The following is a 16457-nucleotide window of genomic DNA, read 5'->3' as shown; positions in this document are numbered from 1 at the left end:
GGCAGTGTTATATCCACCCCCAGTTTATTGAAGAGCTAACCAAGGAACAGAGAGGTTAAGCAACTGGTCCTGAGTCATACAGCTCAGAAGTGGCCAAGCCAGTTTGGAACCCAAGTGGTCAGGCACAAAATGCACATTCTGAACCTCTTCTCTAACTGTCTATAAACCAACTCTTTTTGGGCAATGTTTAAAATAACCATGACACATAATTAAGGCAGTAGAACTTGAAAAACACAAGAAAGCCCCAAGGAAGAAGGGGTTGTACCTGCACAGGGATAACTACTGTTATATTGTGCTCCATTTCCTTATTTATACTTACACAATGTATTACAGTATGTGTGTATATACAGATACATGTGTATTATGTATTATGCATATTATATATTACTTATGTTATATAGCTATATATAGAAACATTTTAACAGAAATAACATGTTTTACAAGCTAGCCTATATATTTAGCTTTATATTATCATGTTCTGTTGTGAATAAGCATTCTTATTCAACTTGGCTACAAATTAGCCTGAGGCGTGGGTCTCACTTAATTTACTTAATTGTCCTTCAATGCTGTACATTTGGGTGAAATAACACTGCACTTGTTTGCACTGGTTGTGTAGGCTTCAAAAGGACGTATGGTGACGCACGAGCCTCCCTCTGTGACAGCAGCCGAGCTGCCTGGCCCCCCTCCCCAGAAGCTACCTCTGTTCCTAGGGGCCTGTGTTTCCTCTCCAAGATATGGCACAGATGTGCATTTTTTTTAATTGAAAAAAATTTTTGTTGAAGTATATCATTCAAACATGAATATATATACAATAAGTGTATAGTAAAACTTGTGAACTTATGAAACAAACATGCATAACATCATACAGGGGTCCCCTACATCACCCCACCACCAATACCTTGCATTATTGTGAAACACTTGTTACAAATTATGAAAGAATACCATCAAAATGTTAGTACTGACTACAGTCTATAGCCTACATTTGGTGTATTTTCTCCCCAACTCACCCTATTATTATTATTTTTTGATACATTTCTGTAACAGAAATTGTAAACTTATAAAACAATCATGCACATGTATAGAATTCCCATATAACACCCCTTCACCAACATACCACTATGTGGAACATTTGTTACAGATTATGAGATAATATCATCAGACTATTACCACCAATCATGGTCCATAGTGGACATTTGGCACACTTTTTCCGTACTCTCCCATTATCAACCCAGTACATCTTTGGTATAGATGCATGAATATTACAGTATTGGTGTTACCCATAGGTCACTCCAGTTGTATTTTTCCCATGCTTCTCCACATTCCCACCACCCTGCAATAGTGACATACATCCACTTTAGCAAACAGAAGGACATTTTTGCATCTGTACCATCAATGACAATTCTCATTCACCTCTGGGTTTACTGTGCTATTCAGTCCCTAGATTAATTCTCTAGTTTTCTTTTAATTGACATTTACATCCCTAAACCAACCTTTTCAGCCACAATTCCATTTATAAACCAGCTGCTGCACACTATAATATACTTATCATCAACTCTATCCATTTCTATACTTTTACAGTCAAGTTAATTAAACCTTCTACATACATTAACCAACAGATGCATATTTTTTTTAAAAGGCTTGATCATGGGACACCCTCACAGAACACATCATTCATTTTGCCTCATAAGCATTAAAGTTGGACGCTGCTGTGACTATTGAGAAAATAGACAAAATAATGTGTTTTTGAAGACAAGACTACTTAGTGATAATATATTATGTTTCTGGTTCAGCCCACAAGCAAGGAGTCTGCAGTGGAGCATGCCTGAGGCTGAGGGTAGGAATCTTGGAGAATTCCTTGTTTTTTTTTTTTGCATTCCTGATATTGTGCATGTACACTCATTGCTCAAGAGCCAACAAGTGGATTTGTTTTGAAGGAATTACAAGGCATTTGAGAAATTCTCATCCCTTCCCCCACCCTCAGCCCAGCACCTGGCACACGGCAGACATATATCGAAGATGGTTGAATCCTGAGAGGCACTGGAACTTCTGGGACTGCATCCAGGAGGGAAGGCAGTCCCAGAAGCCCTGGATGGGCTCAGCAATCCTGTTCAAGTTCAAGGCCATTAAGCACAATGAAGCCCAAAGCCACAATCCAGAATATAAAGCAGTGAGTGGGACAGAGAGCCAAGTTAAGCCAAGGTCCCAAACTCAAAAGCTGGCTCCAGCCAAGAGGAGGCCAGAAGGAGGAGGAAGTACAGGTGAGGCACAGCCCAGGCCAAAAGAGAGTACAGGTGCAGGGGAAGCTCACTGAGCTGAATCCCATACAACGTTGCACTGGCTGCTTTCCCACCAGGAGGACAGCAGGAACTTCAAAGTCTTCTGTGACTTACAGTATGTTGGGAGGGTGCCCCATTTCAGTGGACCTGTCTGACCAACAGCCAGCTATCTCCCTAGAAAGAGGAAGGTGAGATACCAATTTTAATAGCTAAAAGAAAGTGGTGGGTAGTGCCAAAAGAGGCAGCAGGTAGAGAAAATAACTGCCTGGCCTCCTGGAGCAGCTACTTTGTAGGGGAAGTGCAACCTCTGCTAAGACAGTAAAGCCCACCTATATTTTCAATTCTTATTAAAACTTCTGGTTATTATTTCTCTTGGTACCCAGACTACTGCTATTTTTTGTGGAATTAAAGAAGGGTTTGTCAATTACAAAATTAGAGAGAACAAGGAGTATGGAGTGAACTAAAGCTAAAGAATCTTCTCTGTATTCAGGGGAAAAAAATCAACCGACACCCATCTAGTTTAGTTTGGATGGTTAAGACAGGGCCAGAATTTTAAATAATAGCAAAAATTATTTCAGCCTCCAGGAATTTTTTAAAACCACATATATTTTTTGCCAACCCATCCTATTTTCTTTTTTTCAAAAGCTGAAGAAGAAGAATCTGGAACCCATTTTAAATTTTGTTGGAACTCATGTTTGCCACAGTCTGATTTCTTTCAGATTTCATCCTTCTTTCACATCCAAAATATAATTCTATAATAACATTCATGGCTAAGTGGATTTCTACCTAGAAGTAGGAAAATCTAGAAGTCGCCTTTTAGAACTTTTCTATCAGGAAAAATTTGGCTGTCCCTTGTCTACCCTGTTTTTACCTCTTTTAAAATGTCATCCATTTACCTGGCCCACGTTTCTACTCTTCTAATCTGCCCAGGTCAGAATAATTTAAGCAATGAAAAACAAAAGAATAGCAAAAACATATACTCTTTATTTACATGGTAACCTTCTTTTACAGCTTCCAAATTTAAGACTAGGGAGTGAGAACATTGCCTCCTAAATACTTGTGGGCTGGAGTTGGGATCTAGATTCCTTTGGCTGAAGGCATTTCACATGGGTGGAAATACTTGGCCTCAATATCAAGGTTATGATTTTCTAAGAGCTGCTTGTTATCTTCCTTTGTTACATCATCCTATCTCATTCCTGCCCCTCTCCCAGTAGGCCTTCCAGACTAGTGGATGATCCGAGATTAAACAACTGCCTTTCCACTGAACACATTGTCTCAATTGCTGCAGATCACCATGGAACTCCTCCATCTCCAACTCCGACACGAATAAAATGGTTCTTTTATTTCAGCAAAGGCTAGTGAGGTGGACTGAATCCTGCCCTGCATGCAGTTACCTGCAAGTCCTAACCAGTCCTGTGCCTGTGGACTCATCTGTAAATGGGACCTTCAGAGGTCCTATTTGGATGAAGCCCATTGAATCAGGCAGGGCCTCCAGGACTGTGGTTCTTATAAGGAGAGGGGACCTAGACAGAGGTGCAGGCTACTGAGCAGGAGCAGAAGCCAGAAAAGGCGAGTGAGAGCACCATGTGATGAAGGACCTACAAGCCGAGGAGCCCCAAGGATTACCGCCAGACCACTACCGACTCTGGGAGAAGACATGGCCTGTGGATGCCTTGATGCTGGATATCTACCCCCAAAACTGTGAGACAATAAATTCCTGTTGTTCAAGCCAACCCACTGTGTGGTATTTGTCATAGCAGCCCTAACACACTAAGACTAAATAACACACTTTAACCTTGCAACCTTCAGGAGGAATTCTGGGTCAGGAAATCCCAGGAGCACCTGTAGTCCATGTCTGGAAACCTCAGGGAACACCTGGTACATCTGGTCACACACCAGGCCTCCCTCCCTTTTTCTGTATTACTGATCTCATGTTTTCTCACTCCCCAGTTGACCAGCCAAGAGCCCTTCCCACACATATCTTGCACATTCTCACTCATGTCCATGCATGCACACCAGATTTAACAGCATTTATGAGACACTTACTATGTACAGAAGGAGCAGTGTGTTTCATTCTCCATTGTGCCAATTCCTAGACTAAAAGACTGGCTCAGAATATATTTCATTCCAGAAAATGTTCTTTGTTTAACTCCATCCTTCTCTGATGTCTCCAGCAATATGTGTCTTCAGGTGAGCACAATTCCAGGAAGCTAAGGCAGCGTCACTCTGGCTTTTCAACCATGACCCACAAGAAGGAATAACCCTAACAACACAACACCCTGTATATATACACACACAAAGATGCACACTATCACAAACACAGGTAACAGATTTTCAAGTAAATAATACTCTTTCTCTTACTAGATAGGCCACACTTGAGTAATTTTAATTCTAATTCTCTTTCATGAAGAACTGCTGGTTTTTATCCACAAAATTGACTTCAGGACCAACAGTTTGAAAAGCATGATCTAAGTAACCTGGATATTTTGGAGACATAAAAGCTAATTAGGGATTCTCATGGACAACCCCATAATTCAAACAGGTGATTTAAGGGAGAGTATTTATAAAGCATTATCAGGAAAGTGATGATTGCTCCCAATAAGATATTTACAAACAAATAGTAGGTTTCACCAAATCCTCTGATTTTCCAAGATTTCATTCATTCCTTAAGCAGACTTTTTTTGATTGAGTCCAATCCAGAGGTCAAATGTACAAAAATGGGTGAGGCTCTTGACACCCAGGAGTTCACAGTTTAATGGAGAATGCAGAAAAGTGGATCAATGATTACACTTCCATGTCCAAAGATCAGGGAGTGTTACCTCGTTCAGAGCAGGCTGGCGGGCAGATGACTTCCCAGAGGAGAACACCCTTCTCTCTGGACCAAGGAAATACCACGTGTTTGTGTTGGGAGTGCATGAACCGCCTGCCTGGGCAGAGGCCTGCGAGCAGTTCCTGTGACCGGAGTGAAGGGTGCAGAGGGGACAATGGCCAGGGACGAGCCAGCCAAGGGGCTTGAATTTTCTTCTCCTGCAGCCTAAGGGGACTCTCCTGAGAGGTTCTGAGAAAGGCAGAGGGATAACCAGGCTTCTGTTTGGAAAGAAGCAGGGTGGAGGGTGCTGGCTGGCCTTGGAGCCGGGCTCGAGGCGGGGAGCCTCTGTGGCTGACTGCTGCCAAAAACCAGAGGAGAAATGGCCAAAAATGTCTGAACGGGGGCAACAGTGGTGGCATGGGGGAAGAGAGGAGGCCCGGGAGATGCAAAGGATGCCCTGGCCAGTGGACTGAGGCTGGTTAAGGGTGCAGGCTCAGGTGTGGAGGACACCTGGGCTCCCATGGACCTGAGGGTGGAGTTGGCGCTGCCCATTTGTTCAGATGGGGAAGGCAGCAGGAGGACAAAGTTCGGGGAAAGCGCCGGATGACGGACGAACTGAGTTTGGAGCACCTACCGCTATCTAAGAGCCACTTGTGTAGACGGCCCTGGCGTTTGGGGAGAGGCCTGCCCTGGTATTGGACGGCACCACAGAGGAAAGGGTAGGAGATGGGCACAGGGGACTGGGGCTGCCCAGGGAAGGCCCCACAGTAAGGGAAATGGCTGATCACTCCTTCCCTCAGCTGCTTCTGCTTAGTGTGGGCTCCACACTAAGCCTTCCTGCCTTCCCAAGCTGTAAATACCTAGCCCGCTCTCCTGGACAGCAGGAGTTCAAAAAATGCTCCTTCAGGAGCATTCTGGAGATGATCTGCATAAGTACCCAGGAGAGGGCACAGCCCCAAAGGAAGCAGGGCACAGGGGAGGGCCACTCGGTGCCAAGTCAGGGTCAGGGCTGGCCTGAAACGTTTGTTGGGGCAGGGGTCCCAAATCCCAGAGCCATTCCCAATCTTCTTTTCACACCTGGGAGCCCTGCCTGAGAGCCTTCCCAGGGTGCTGAGTCGAGTGGGGCTGCTTTGCTAGATCTCAGGTCCTGCCAGCTCAGCCTCACAACCCTGTGTGTGTGTGTGTGTGTGTTGCTCACAGCTCAGCCCCCATAGAGGGGATGGGGAGAGCTAGTTAGTGAGCAGGGAAGGCCGCAGCTCCGGGCTGGAAGGCCTCTGGCAGTGAAGCTCACACTTCGTCTTTCTGATGGGGGCTGCTTCCTTAGGAGTAAAAATAAAAAGTCTAAAACTCAGGAAAGAAGCTGGGGTTGGAGGAAAGCTCAGTGCATACAGAAACAGACAAGGAACAGAAAAGTGGATGGAAGGCTTTTAAATTTATCTGCTGTTTTGCAGGTTACCAAGTACTTTCCCAAACGTTAGTTCAATTCTTTATAAAGACATCAGCATCACCGGGAAACCTGAGAGAAATGCAAATTCTCCCGCTCCACCCAGACCTACAGGATCAGGGTGGGGCCGAGCGAGGCTCCGCGGTGGCTCCAGCTCCAGAACCCGCGAGGGGGACGTGGCCACCCCTGCCAGGCCCGGCAGTTTGGTGGGCGCCGTGACTTTTTCACCGAGTGGCCCCCGACCCCTGGCCGGTCCCCCTGACAACTGGCCCCGAGCGCTGGGAACGCCGGCGTTCGCCGACGCGGCTATCTGTGAGCCCCAGAACGCCTGGAAACTCCGAGCGTCCACGCCGGGCCTCGCAGGTGAGGGGCGCCCCCGGGGTAGCCACGGAGCAGCGGCGGGTGCCGGGTGGGAGCCGGGTGGGAGCCCTGCGCGCCGCGGGCCAGCGCTCCGAGCGCGTGCGCGGGGCCGGGCGGGCGGGCGCGCGCCCAGGGGGTGGGTCCGAGCGGCCGGGCCGGGCTGGCACGCGCTCCGAGCCACTCAGCGCGCCGGGCGGCCGACCCCGCGGGCCTATAATTAATCCGGCGCGCTCGTCCGCGCGCCGAGACGCGGGGCAGCAGGCGCCGGGGCCACCCTGCCAGACGTCGCCGCTTGCTCGGCTCGGCTCCGCGGGACTGGGCCGGACCCTCCCGGCGCCTTCCCCCGCCAGCCGCCGCCCAGGTCCCGCGCCGCTGTGCGCCCCTCGGGCCGGGGCCGTGGCCGGGCAGGTGTGCGGGGCGCTGGTGCGGGAGCGGCGAGGAGGTGAGTGACGTCGGGGCGCGGGGCGGACGCGCTCGGGACGGGACGCGGGCCTGCGACCCTGCCTTTCCTGTCCCCCTTTTCCCTCGCCCCTACAGGGACCCCCGCAGGAAGGCGACCCTGCGGGAGGTGTTTTCCTGGCCGTCAGGGGGAGCCTTTTGGTTCTTGCCACTCCCCTGCCCCGGGCACCGGGCACCGGGCATCGGGCGGCGACACGCCGCGCCTTCGCTCGGCCGTTGGGCCCCCGGGAGCTGGAGCAGCACTGGGGCTGGCCCCAGGCCGTCCTCTGATCCCGGGACCCAGGGGACGTGCCACGCACCGCCCTCCGTCTCGGGCCTTTTAAATTTCGAGTGGAGGAGAGCGAGTTGGGCAAACGCGATCCAGGACATAAACTCCGATTGCAAACACAGTAAACAACTGCCTTGCCAGTGCTTTCCAACAGGACGAGCACACACTTCGTCGTGGTTTCCTCGGGACACCTCGCCCGCGGGGGGGGCGACCCTGGGCACGCGGAGGTGCCCTGTGGCTCGGGGACAGCTCCGGGCCTCTTCACCCAGGGCGCTGGCTCCGGCCCCGGGATGGTCCCCGAGCGCTGGGGAGGGGGCGACCCGCGGTGGGAGGACCGGGGGCTACTGCGCCTGGCTCAGGCCTGTCGCCCATCACCGTGCAGTCCCCCACCCCGCCCCGGGCTGCTCCCGCCTGGTGGCCCGGCAGAGGGCGCCAGCTCCCGACAGCGGGGCCGGGCGGCCGAGGGGAGGGGACTGGAGCGAGCCTCCAGGTAAGGAGCGAAATGAATCACCCCGAGCCGGGGGCACCCGGATCCTCGCTGTGCGGGAAGGAAGCGAGGAGGGGCCGTGGCGCTTTCGAGAAGTTGGGGCTTCCCCCGTCCCGGCTTCGGAATCGGGAGCGTGGGGAGCGCTCGGGAAGGTGAGGAGCGTCCCACCCGCGCGCTGGCCCGGGGAGGGCAGGGGCCGCGAGCGACAAGGCCAGGGACCCTAGGATCCGCGGTGGCGCGCCCCTCTCCGCCGTCTCAGGAGCCGGAGGTGGGGTCCGCGCAACCTTCGGGCTCTGAGCGGGTCCTGCCGGGGGCGGCGGCAGTGGCCACTGGGAGGGGGGACAACGGTGCCCGGGCGGCTGGGATCGGTGTCCCCTGAGGACCGTGGGGTCCCGGAGCTGTAACAAAGCCATGGCGCAGCTCCTGCTCCCACCCACTTCCGTCCCCGCCGCGCCCGGGCGCGCCCCCGCGAGCTGCCCGCCCCGCGCCGGCTAGGGTCGCGCTCCCCGAGTTCTGGAAGTTTTGCTGGCGGCCCGCTAGCGGGGCGAGGCGCCGGGCGGGGCGAGCGGCGGGGCCCACGGCGACACCCCCGGCTTCCTCCCGGGCTCGCCCGGCGCCCCGCCCCCGGCCCGGCCCCGCGCTCCCGCTACCCGCGCCCCCAGCCGGCGAGCCGTGGGCGCGCGCTCCCCAGGGGAGGGCGGGGCCTGCTCCTCGGGGACCGGCCCCGCCCCCGGTGCAGAGAGGTGGGGGAGGGGTGGCTCCCGCAGGCGCCCGGGGGGTTCCCGGGACGAGCGGCCGCGGGCTCGGGTCCAGGCTGCGGTCTGGGTCAGGTGCGGGGTCGGCGCTCCTGGCGTGGGCATTTCCGCACGCGGAAGTCTGATGGCTTCTTGCGACTGCCAGTTCCGCAAGGGGGAAAGGCTTGCAGTGGGGCTCGCGAGCGCTGCTGGGGGAGGGGGGGCCAAGCCGTGGTCACGCTGTGCACACCCCCGCCCTGGCGAAGGTTTGTCACTGACAGGCGGGGTGGCCTCTCCCCTGCGCGCCGGATTCCCGGGAGCCGAACCGGGCAGGAGGGGGTGTGGCCCAAGAGCACCCAGGGGCACATTGTCAGGTGGCGCCCTGGCGCCCAGAAGTCAGCGGATGCGACTCCCAAGTTTCCTTTTGTAGTCCCATCAGCCTCGGCCCCCTGCCTCTGTGGGCAGAGTGCAGCGACTGGTTTTTGCGAAGCGCCTGCTGGATGTGGGAATCCAACAGACACACAGAGGAAGACCCTAATTTAGAGCTCAGTTTCCTCCGAGGGGGCTGTTTCCATTTTACAGAAGATGAAACTGAGGCTGGCAGGCCCGAGGGCGTGTCCCGCCCAGAGAGGTCTGCTTACTCATCGCAGTTTCTTTGGCAAGATTGTTGCCGCCTTCTTGTGGATCAGCATGTTAATGCTTTGAGAGCCAGGGTGTAGTTGTAACCTCCTCATTGGCACAAGGCGATTTAGACCTTAGTGTTTGATGGACTTTCCAGGGCCTCAGTTAAACCGACTCTCTGAAAGCTCAAGGTATAAGAAGAGAACCACCACTTCTTCCCAAACCCCTCGAATTTCCTGCCCACTCCAAAGAGAAGGTGACATAGCTGTCCTTTAGGTGCGTCTCCTGTGGGCCTGGAGTCGGGGCCTCTGCATTGCCTGGAGCTTCTGCCAGGCTTCCCTGCTGCCTAAAGCTGCAGTTCCTACCCGATTTGAGCCATGTGGCTTGGCCACTGTGTTGCATTCTTGTTTAAAATCCAAGTCTGCCTTAGAAATGTGACACACAATCCCACCTCCCCTTCCCTCCTTACTGACCGGCTGACTGTAGCGTTAAAACTCCCGCATTGCTTTTGGGCATCTAAGAACATGTACAACACTGAGCTCAAGTTTAATTAATAAGGGGCTTTGGTATTGCCAGGAATATACTTGAAACTGTGACCTTAAAGAAAGATGCTTAAAACTCTGGGATGGCAGCTTCTGACTCTGTGTGCCCTGGTGCTGTCCAGTTGCAGAGTCCCTGAGGCTTGGCCATTCAAGGTGGGGCTCTGAAGTCAGAACCGCAGAGTTCAAGGGCCCCCTCTGCCGCTTAGAGTTCAAGGGCCCCCTCTGCCGCTTAGAGTGCTGTAACCCGGCGTCCTTTGCTCAGCCTCTCTGAGCTCCACTTTTCTAAAGTGGAGAACATCATAGTACCTCCTTAGTTTCAAGCTAGGAGGGTTCAATTAGATAATCCATGTTAAGTACTTAGCTCAGTGCCTCACACATAGTAGCTGCTCAATAAAATGTTAACTACTGTTAGTTATTAATGATGACAGTGAGTTGATGTTTAAGAATGGAATCCTTTCTTTCCTTTTTCCTCTCATCCAGAGAGGTAAAGTAGTTCATAGTTGCCTTGACTTTGCTCTTTTTCTTAGTTAATGCTGCAATATTGGGCTGTCAGTGATTACTCCTTCTTGTCAGCAAGTGGGGATGGTTGGTAGCAGTGGAAAACTTTGCCCAGTTGCCCAAGGAATTTACAAAGGGCTTGGGAACTGCAGGGCTTGCCTCCTAATTTTACCACTGTGTAATTTTGTGGCTCGCCCTCCAGCCATTTCCCGTTCATTTAAATTTAAAGCTGGTGTCCTATGGCCGGGAGGACAGGACTGAAAAAAAAAAAAGGTAAAACCAAACTACCTGGAGAAAAGGAAGCACCTATTCTCTTCCTGCACTAAAGAAAAATATCTGCTTCTGTAAAAGTTGTGCTGGCCCCATCTTAGCAAGAGGAAGCATTTCCTTGGAAAAAAGAATATTTTGAGACTCTTGTTTAAAAGGTGGGCCACTGAGTTGGTTTAGGAGCAAGGAGAGCTTGAGTTAACCTTTCAAAACTATTTGCTTAAATATGGTAAACTAAGAATGAATCTGAAAATTGCTAAACTACCTTTCACAGAGCGTTGCAGTGCAGTTAAGCTGAACGGCTAGTGAACGAACACCCAGATATTAAAAACCTTGAACGATTTTCAAATTAGCAAAAGCAAGTGGAGAAATAAAGAGTTTCCTTCGAGTATACCAGGTCGTTTTTGAAAGTGTCACTTGTGTTTTGTGTTGTAATTTTTATACTCCTTGACTGTGTTTTTGTGTTTATCTTTGAACCAGTCAGCCCTGGCTAAAGCGTTAGAGACCTCATGGTGTTGTATGGAGTAGAACAAGGCACCTCCGGGGAGGGATGTTCATTTAAAGCATCCTACCACCGTGCTGCAGCTTGGAAGTGTTAGGACCCACTTTAGCTCTGGGCAAGGTCTCTCTCTGCATTTGTAGCGCTTGTTGCTCTCAGCCTGGGAAGAAAGCAGCAGCTGCAGGGCATGCACCCAACCTGCGCTGCCTGAGGTCTCCGTTGTAAGGTGGGTGAGCAGGCTGTGTTATTTTGGATCACATAGCAGGCTGTTCAGAAGCATCCTGCATTCCCCAGCTGTTCCGCAACTTCTTCGGTATGGGAGAAGAACTTGCCAGCTGCTGGGGACAACTGTGCTTACATTTGCTGCTTTTGTGCAGTAACCAGGAAGGTAAAAATCCAGGAGCCTCTGTTAAACTGTAGCCATCGTAATAGTCTTGTTTATTTCTGTTTTGTCAATATTATTACAGATACAGTCTGTCAAGGCAGAAGGTTTAAAAGGAAATGTCAGAATTAACGTTTTTGCCCAGCATGCGTAGTTTTTCCTTATTTAAAACCTACGCTGCTTTCCTAGTTATTGACGAACAAAGAAATGGATCTAATATTAAAATGAAGTATTTATTTATAATTGCCATATGGATCAGGTATAACTATGCATTGCATTTTTCTAGTGTGTGAAATACGCAAAAGTTACAACGCATGCCAGACAATGCTTCCTGCTTTCAGAAGATGAAGTTATTTTGCGGTTGTTAGACCTGGAAGGTACTTGGCACACACTCCTTGTTTTATCCATGAGGCAAGTTGGGTTTCCAAGAAGCTGTTGTTTGTACAAGGTGATCGGGCTATCTAGTTTAATTTAGTAAACCTTGAGTGTTTACAGTGTGACAGGCCTGGGAAGCCTCTAAAGATGGGTAAGGCATGGGCTAACCTCGAGTGGACTCTCAGTTGAGAGACAGCAGACATAAATAAATACTTAAGCTCCGTGGGGTCAGCGAGCTGCTGCGGCTTTTTGTTTTCAGAGCAGTGTTGTAATCATGTCAGCTCAAATAAAGCCAGAGGAGCAAGCTGCTCTGCCCGTAAAAGCCCAGAAGCAGAGTCAGGGGGCAGGAAGATAGAAGAGGTGATACATGGTTTATCCAGTTTCGAGTGCGTGTTCTTAAAAGACCTGACCTCGTGTGGACACACCGGTGCCTCTTCCAGGCCTGGCGTCCAAGCGCTCTGAAGCCTTTGCCTTCTGCTTTCCTAACGATTGTGAAAGGAGGCGAGGAATTGCCCTCAGGTAGCTGCAGCATAAATCGCAGTCCTTTATTGGGAGTCAGTCAGTTCTAGTCCCCTTTGTTCCATACTAGGTTATAAAATAAACCATCATCACTTGGACCCTCTTTGACTCTGAATCTCATCTAACTCTCTGGACTCTTGTGCTAGAAAATGTCTGTTGCTTGGGGTCCCCCAGGGGCTTGGAGTTGCTACTTTAGGCCCCACAGTTTCAAGCCCTTTAATTCCCTTCTGGACTCTGTTTATACATTTGTACATCTTTTGCCTCATCCTTTTGGCCCAGTCCTGATAGATTTTTCTAGCATTTCAGTAGGTCTTAATGTCGTTCTAACTGGAGACTCTAAAGAACTCTGTTGGGTTCTTCGGGGTGATGGCCGGTGGTCTCCATTTTGCAGAAGAGGAAACTGAGGCACAGTGCAGTTAAAGCCCTGCCTGGGCTAGGTTCAGAATGAAGATCTACTGAGAAGCTCAGCCCTTGCACCGGCCGAGTCTTTGGAGGTTCACCTGCAAAGCTGGAGGTTTGCTCCCCTCCTTGAGGCCTCGTGGAGCTGGCCTGGCCGTGGTGGTCCTCGCTGGGTTTTCCCGGGGATCATTCTCTCTCCTATTGCACATGAGAATTGTTCTTTTCTAGGCCTTGTCTCTGCAGTGCCATTGCTTCCTTCCTGTGTTCCTGCTGGCACACACGTGTGCATGCCCACATGTGCACGGAGACCCAGTGGCTGTTGATCCCATTAGCCTTCTCCGGCCAGCCCATGTGTCTCAGAAGATGACTCCCAGCTCGCCGCTTGAACGTGTTTACTGCCATGTAATGGTTTGGGTGCTACAGAATTCTGGATGGACCTCCTGCAGGTGCCACCCGTGTGGTCTTTCCTGTAGGGGACTGTCGGCCAGCGGACCTGCTCCCCTTGGTTGTGGAGCCCACGTTGTCCCTTCAGCACTTGGCACTTGGGAACAAGGGCTGGGGCCTGCAGGAGGGAGAGGGGGATGAGCTTGGGGGCGCTGCCGGGGCAGGACCCCGCCTTGGCTCGGGCTGCTCTCCTATTTCTTTGTGCAGCCCCAGTCCTGCTCCCCACCACACCCTAATCCCTATTCCCTCCCAGCACCGCCCCCCCAACTTTGGGCAGCTTTCTTCTCACCCGGGGCCCTTTGTTTCCTCTCTGCCCCTCCTGGCCTGCTGCTGCCCAGTGTCATTGCCCCCCCCCCCCAGTCTTTGATTTCAAGTGTCTTTGGGAAGCGGTTGCCTTGGATGCCCTTATCTCCATCTGTGCTTGGCGTTTAATTGCCTCTTCCCCTCTGTCAGCTTTGCTCTTTGACTTGGGCTGAGTCTCCCCCCTCCCCCCTTGCCATCCCCTTCGTACTTGTGCCAGCTTTTCCCAGTGGTTCCTGTGGCGGATTAGGCAGCCCCGGTTCAGCGCCTGCCATGTCCAAGCTGATCCTTTGTGTCTGCGGTTTCCCAGGCTTTCCAGTCAGTGTCTTTGTTTCTCTCCTAAGCTGCTCTCTTTCTTTCTCTCTTCCTCTCCCTCCTCCCCTTTGCTTGACAGTGCTTCTGGAGGAGTCTATTTTTTCTTTTCTTCTTTTCCTCTCAAGCATTTGCAAACCTTTGCATCCCAGTTGGCTGTCACCTTTGTTCAGCACAGTAATTACATTAAATATTCTTATCAAGTTTTTATTTACAGGACGCCTTTGCTTTAAAAAGAAAATTGGTTCCTTGGAATTGAAACTCAGAGGCGCCAGTTTTGTTAACTTGTCAGGACATCGCAAAGGCCTGGACTTTGGGGAAAATTGTTTGGAATTTATTTTGGCATTCCCTTCAGAGAGTACCTTGAAAGTAACTGAAACATGAGCTTGCTTTTGGATAACCTTTTCCCTTGCAAATGGAAGTTGTACATACACAGAATAGAATAAATGTTTTGGGCTTTGTTTTTTGTTGTTTTGTTTTGTTTTCTCAAGTTACATTTTTGGAAGATCTTGGAAGAGAGTTTGTGCTCTGTGGCCAGTCTGGCTCACCTTGGAGTCCTGAGCGTTCGGGCGTGTTTAGATCGTACTGGGTGCTTTTGTTCCGAGGCTCGGGGTCTTTCCTAGCAGCGATCCAGTGTCCATGAAGTCCTGGGGTACAGATCTTAGGAGATCCGCACAGATTGACCTGACTTTAGGAATAAATTTTTCTCCCCAAAACTGTGAACACAGAGGAGGATACAGAGGGTCAGGAAGGGAGCAGGATGGCTGCTGGGAGACTGGGGAAGGATGTTCTCTCCTGGTCTCCAGCCAGAGCTGTGGGACTGACAGCTGTGTTGTCCAGGGGCACACGGCGGCGTTGCCTGGAGCTCTGGAGCCCTCTCACCTGGGACTTGCTCACGTCATGAAAACTGCTCTTTCTCCGACTTTTTCCCCCCTCAGTGCTTTATACATTTCTCCATGCTCTATTTCTTTGACGTTCTGAAAAAACCTAAAGGATGCTCATCTCTGCCAACATGGAGTTTGACTCCTTAACTTCCCCATTAAGAGGAAACAAATGCTTCTTGCCACACTAGGTCTGCGCCTCTGTTGGCAGCGCTGGGTCAGGAGCTAATGGGATAGGGCGAGCACACCACACCGAGGAGTCTGTGTCCCGGCAGTGTCCTTTAGTTGGAGTTTCTGGGTATCAGGATTTTGACTGGCCATTAGGTTCCATTTGCCTTGCCAGGTTATCTATGGCAACATCTAGAGAAAGAGCCTTCGAATTAGAATTATGTAGAAACAAGAAATGAAAGAAACCGAACAGACTGTTCATTCAATCACTCATTTGTTCAGCAAGCATCTCTTACCCACCTGGCGTGTGTGTGTGTTTGTGTGTGAGTCTGCTCTGTGTTTAGACATCTTGCTGCGGCCCAGCAGCTTACAATCTGCAGATATAGTGTATACAAAGAAGCCTAGAAAAGTGTGGTGGTGGACGCATACTCAGGGTATAATGGAGACACAAAGAGGGTGTGCAGGTGATGCTGGTGGTGCCAAGGATGGCAGCTGGCACGCAGTGACTGTATACAAAAGGCCAGGCACTGTGCTGGCTTTTGATCCCGATACGTGGGGCACCTCAAGCGAGGCAAGACAACCGACAGGTGCATGGACTTGAACTCAGACCCAGGATGACAAGCCTGATGGAAAGTGGGCATTTCAGTGCTACGTTCCCTTTTCCTTCTGCTCCCATCTCGATCAGTGGGGGCAGTGAAGGAAGGAGGAGTCTTGAGGCTGTCGGGTGGAGGGCTCTAGACCCCACCCCCATGGCTATGGGACACTAGTCCCTGAGGGAGGAGAGGTCTGGTCTAGGGGCTTCTCTGTAATTATGCGTGTCCTCAGAGTACCCTTTAGATGCAGTATTTTGTCAATGACTCCTAAAATTGCTGCCGCCCTTGCACCCCCCAGGAGCCTGGGGGCCCCTCAGCTCCACCTGCCCTGCCTGCGCCTAGCTGCCTGAGGCCTGTTGAAGTGAAGAGCCGTGTCCTCGTCAGGGTCTGTCCTTTAATTGGTTCGTCTGCTGAGCTGAGACCTGCCCGTGCCCCACAGCCGCGCCGTCGGGGTGCCTCCTCAGAGGAGCCTGCTCTCCTCCCGCCCAGCAGAGGACACACGCTTTTCTCCCCCCTCTTCTGCCTTTGGAGGATGGCAAGGCTGTGTCTTTCTGGTAAAACGGGGTCGTGGTGAGAAGTGGGCAGGGCAGGTCGGGGAAACCTACCTCTCGGTGAGCAGCCAGCACTAGGGAAAGGGGCAGCAGAGCCGGGGGGACGGGGGCAGCCTCTCCAGGCCGACGTCCTCTGGCACCCAAGAAGAAACCTGGACAGGCGAGTTCTGCCTTCCGCGCTCTGTCTGCAGGTCTTGTCTCAGATGTGGCTCTTGATAAAGAGCAAATAGAAAGGCAGACCTCTGTCCCAGAACTGCCCGCTCCCGTGA

The 16457-nt window shown here is 51.4% G+C and overlaps 1 protein-coding gene across 8 annotated transcripts in view; it reads left to right on the top strand.

Moving 5' to 3' along the window:
* Positions 1–7020: 7020 nt before the first annotated feature.
* The window catches only part of SVIL (supervillin), a 235390-nt gene continuing 225953 nt past the window's right edge, over positions 7021–16457 (top strand). For 2 of the 8 annotated variants that reach the window (XM_071215468.1, XM_071215464.1), the window contains exon 1: positions 8080–8255. The gene's annotated coding sequence lies outside the window, so the exon portion shown is untranslated. Of the gene's footprint in view, positions 7332–8079; positions 8256–16457 lie in introns of those variants that run through there. The other 6 variants (XM_071215467.1, XM_071215465.1, XM_071215466.1 and 3 more) reach the window with 6 other exon arrangements.

This window comes from Dasypus novemcinctus, chromosome 5, assembly GCF_030445035.2.
Source record: "Dasypus novemcinctus isolate mDasNov1 chromosome 5, mDasNov1.1.hap2, whole genome shotgun sequence".
Taxonomy (NCBI): domain Eukaryota; kingdom Metazoa; phylum Chordata; class Mammalia; order Cingulata; family Dasypodidae; genus Dasypus; species Dasypus novemcinctus.
This window is presented reverse-complemented; position numbering and strand designations above follow the sequence as displayed.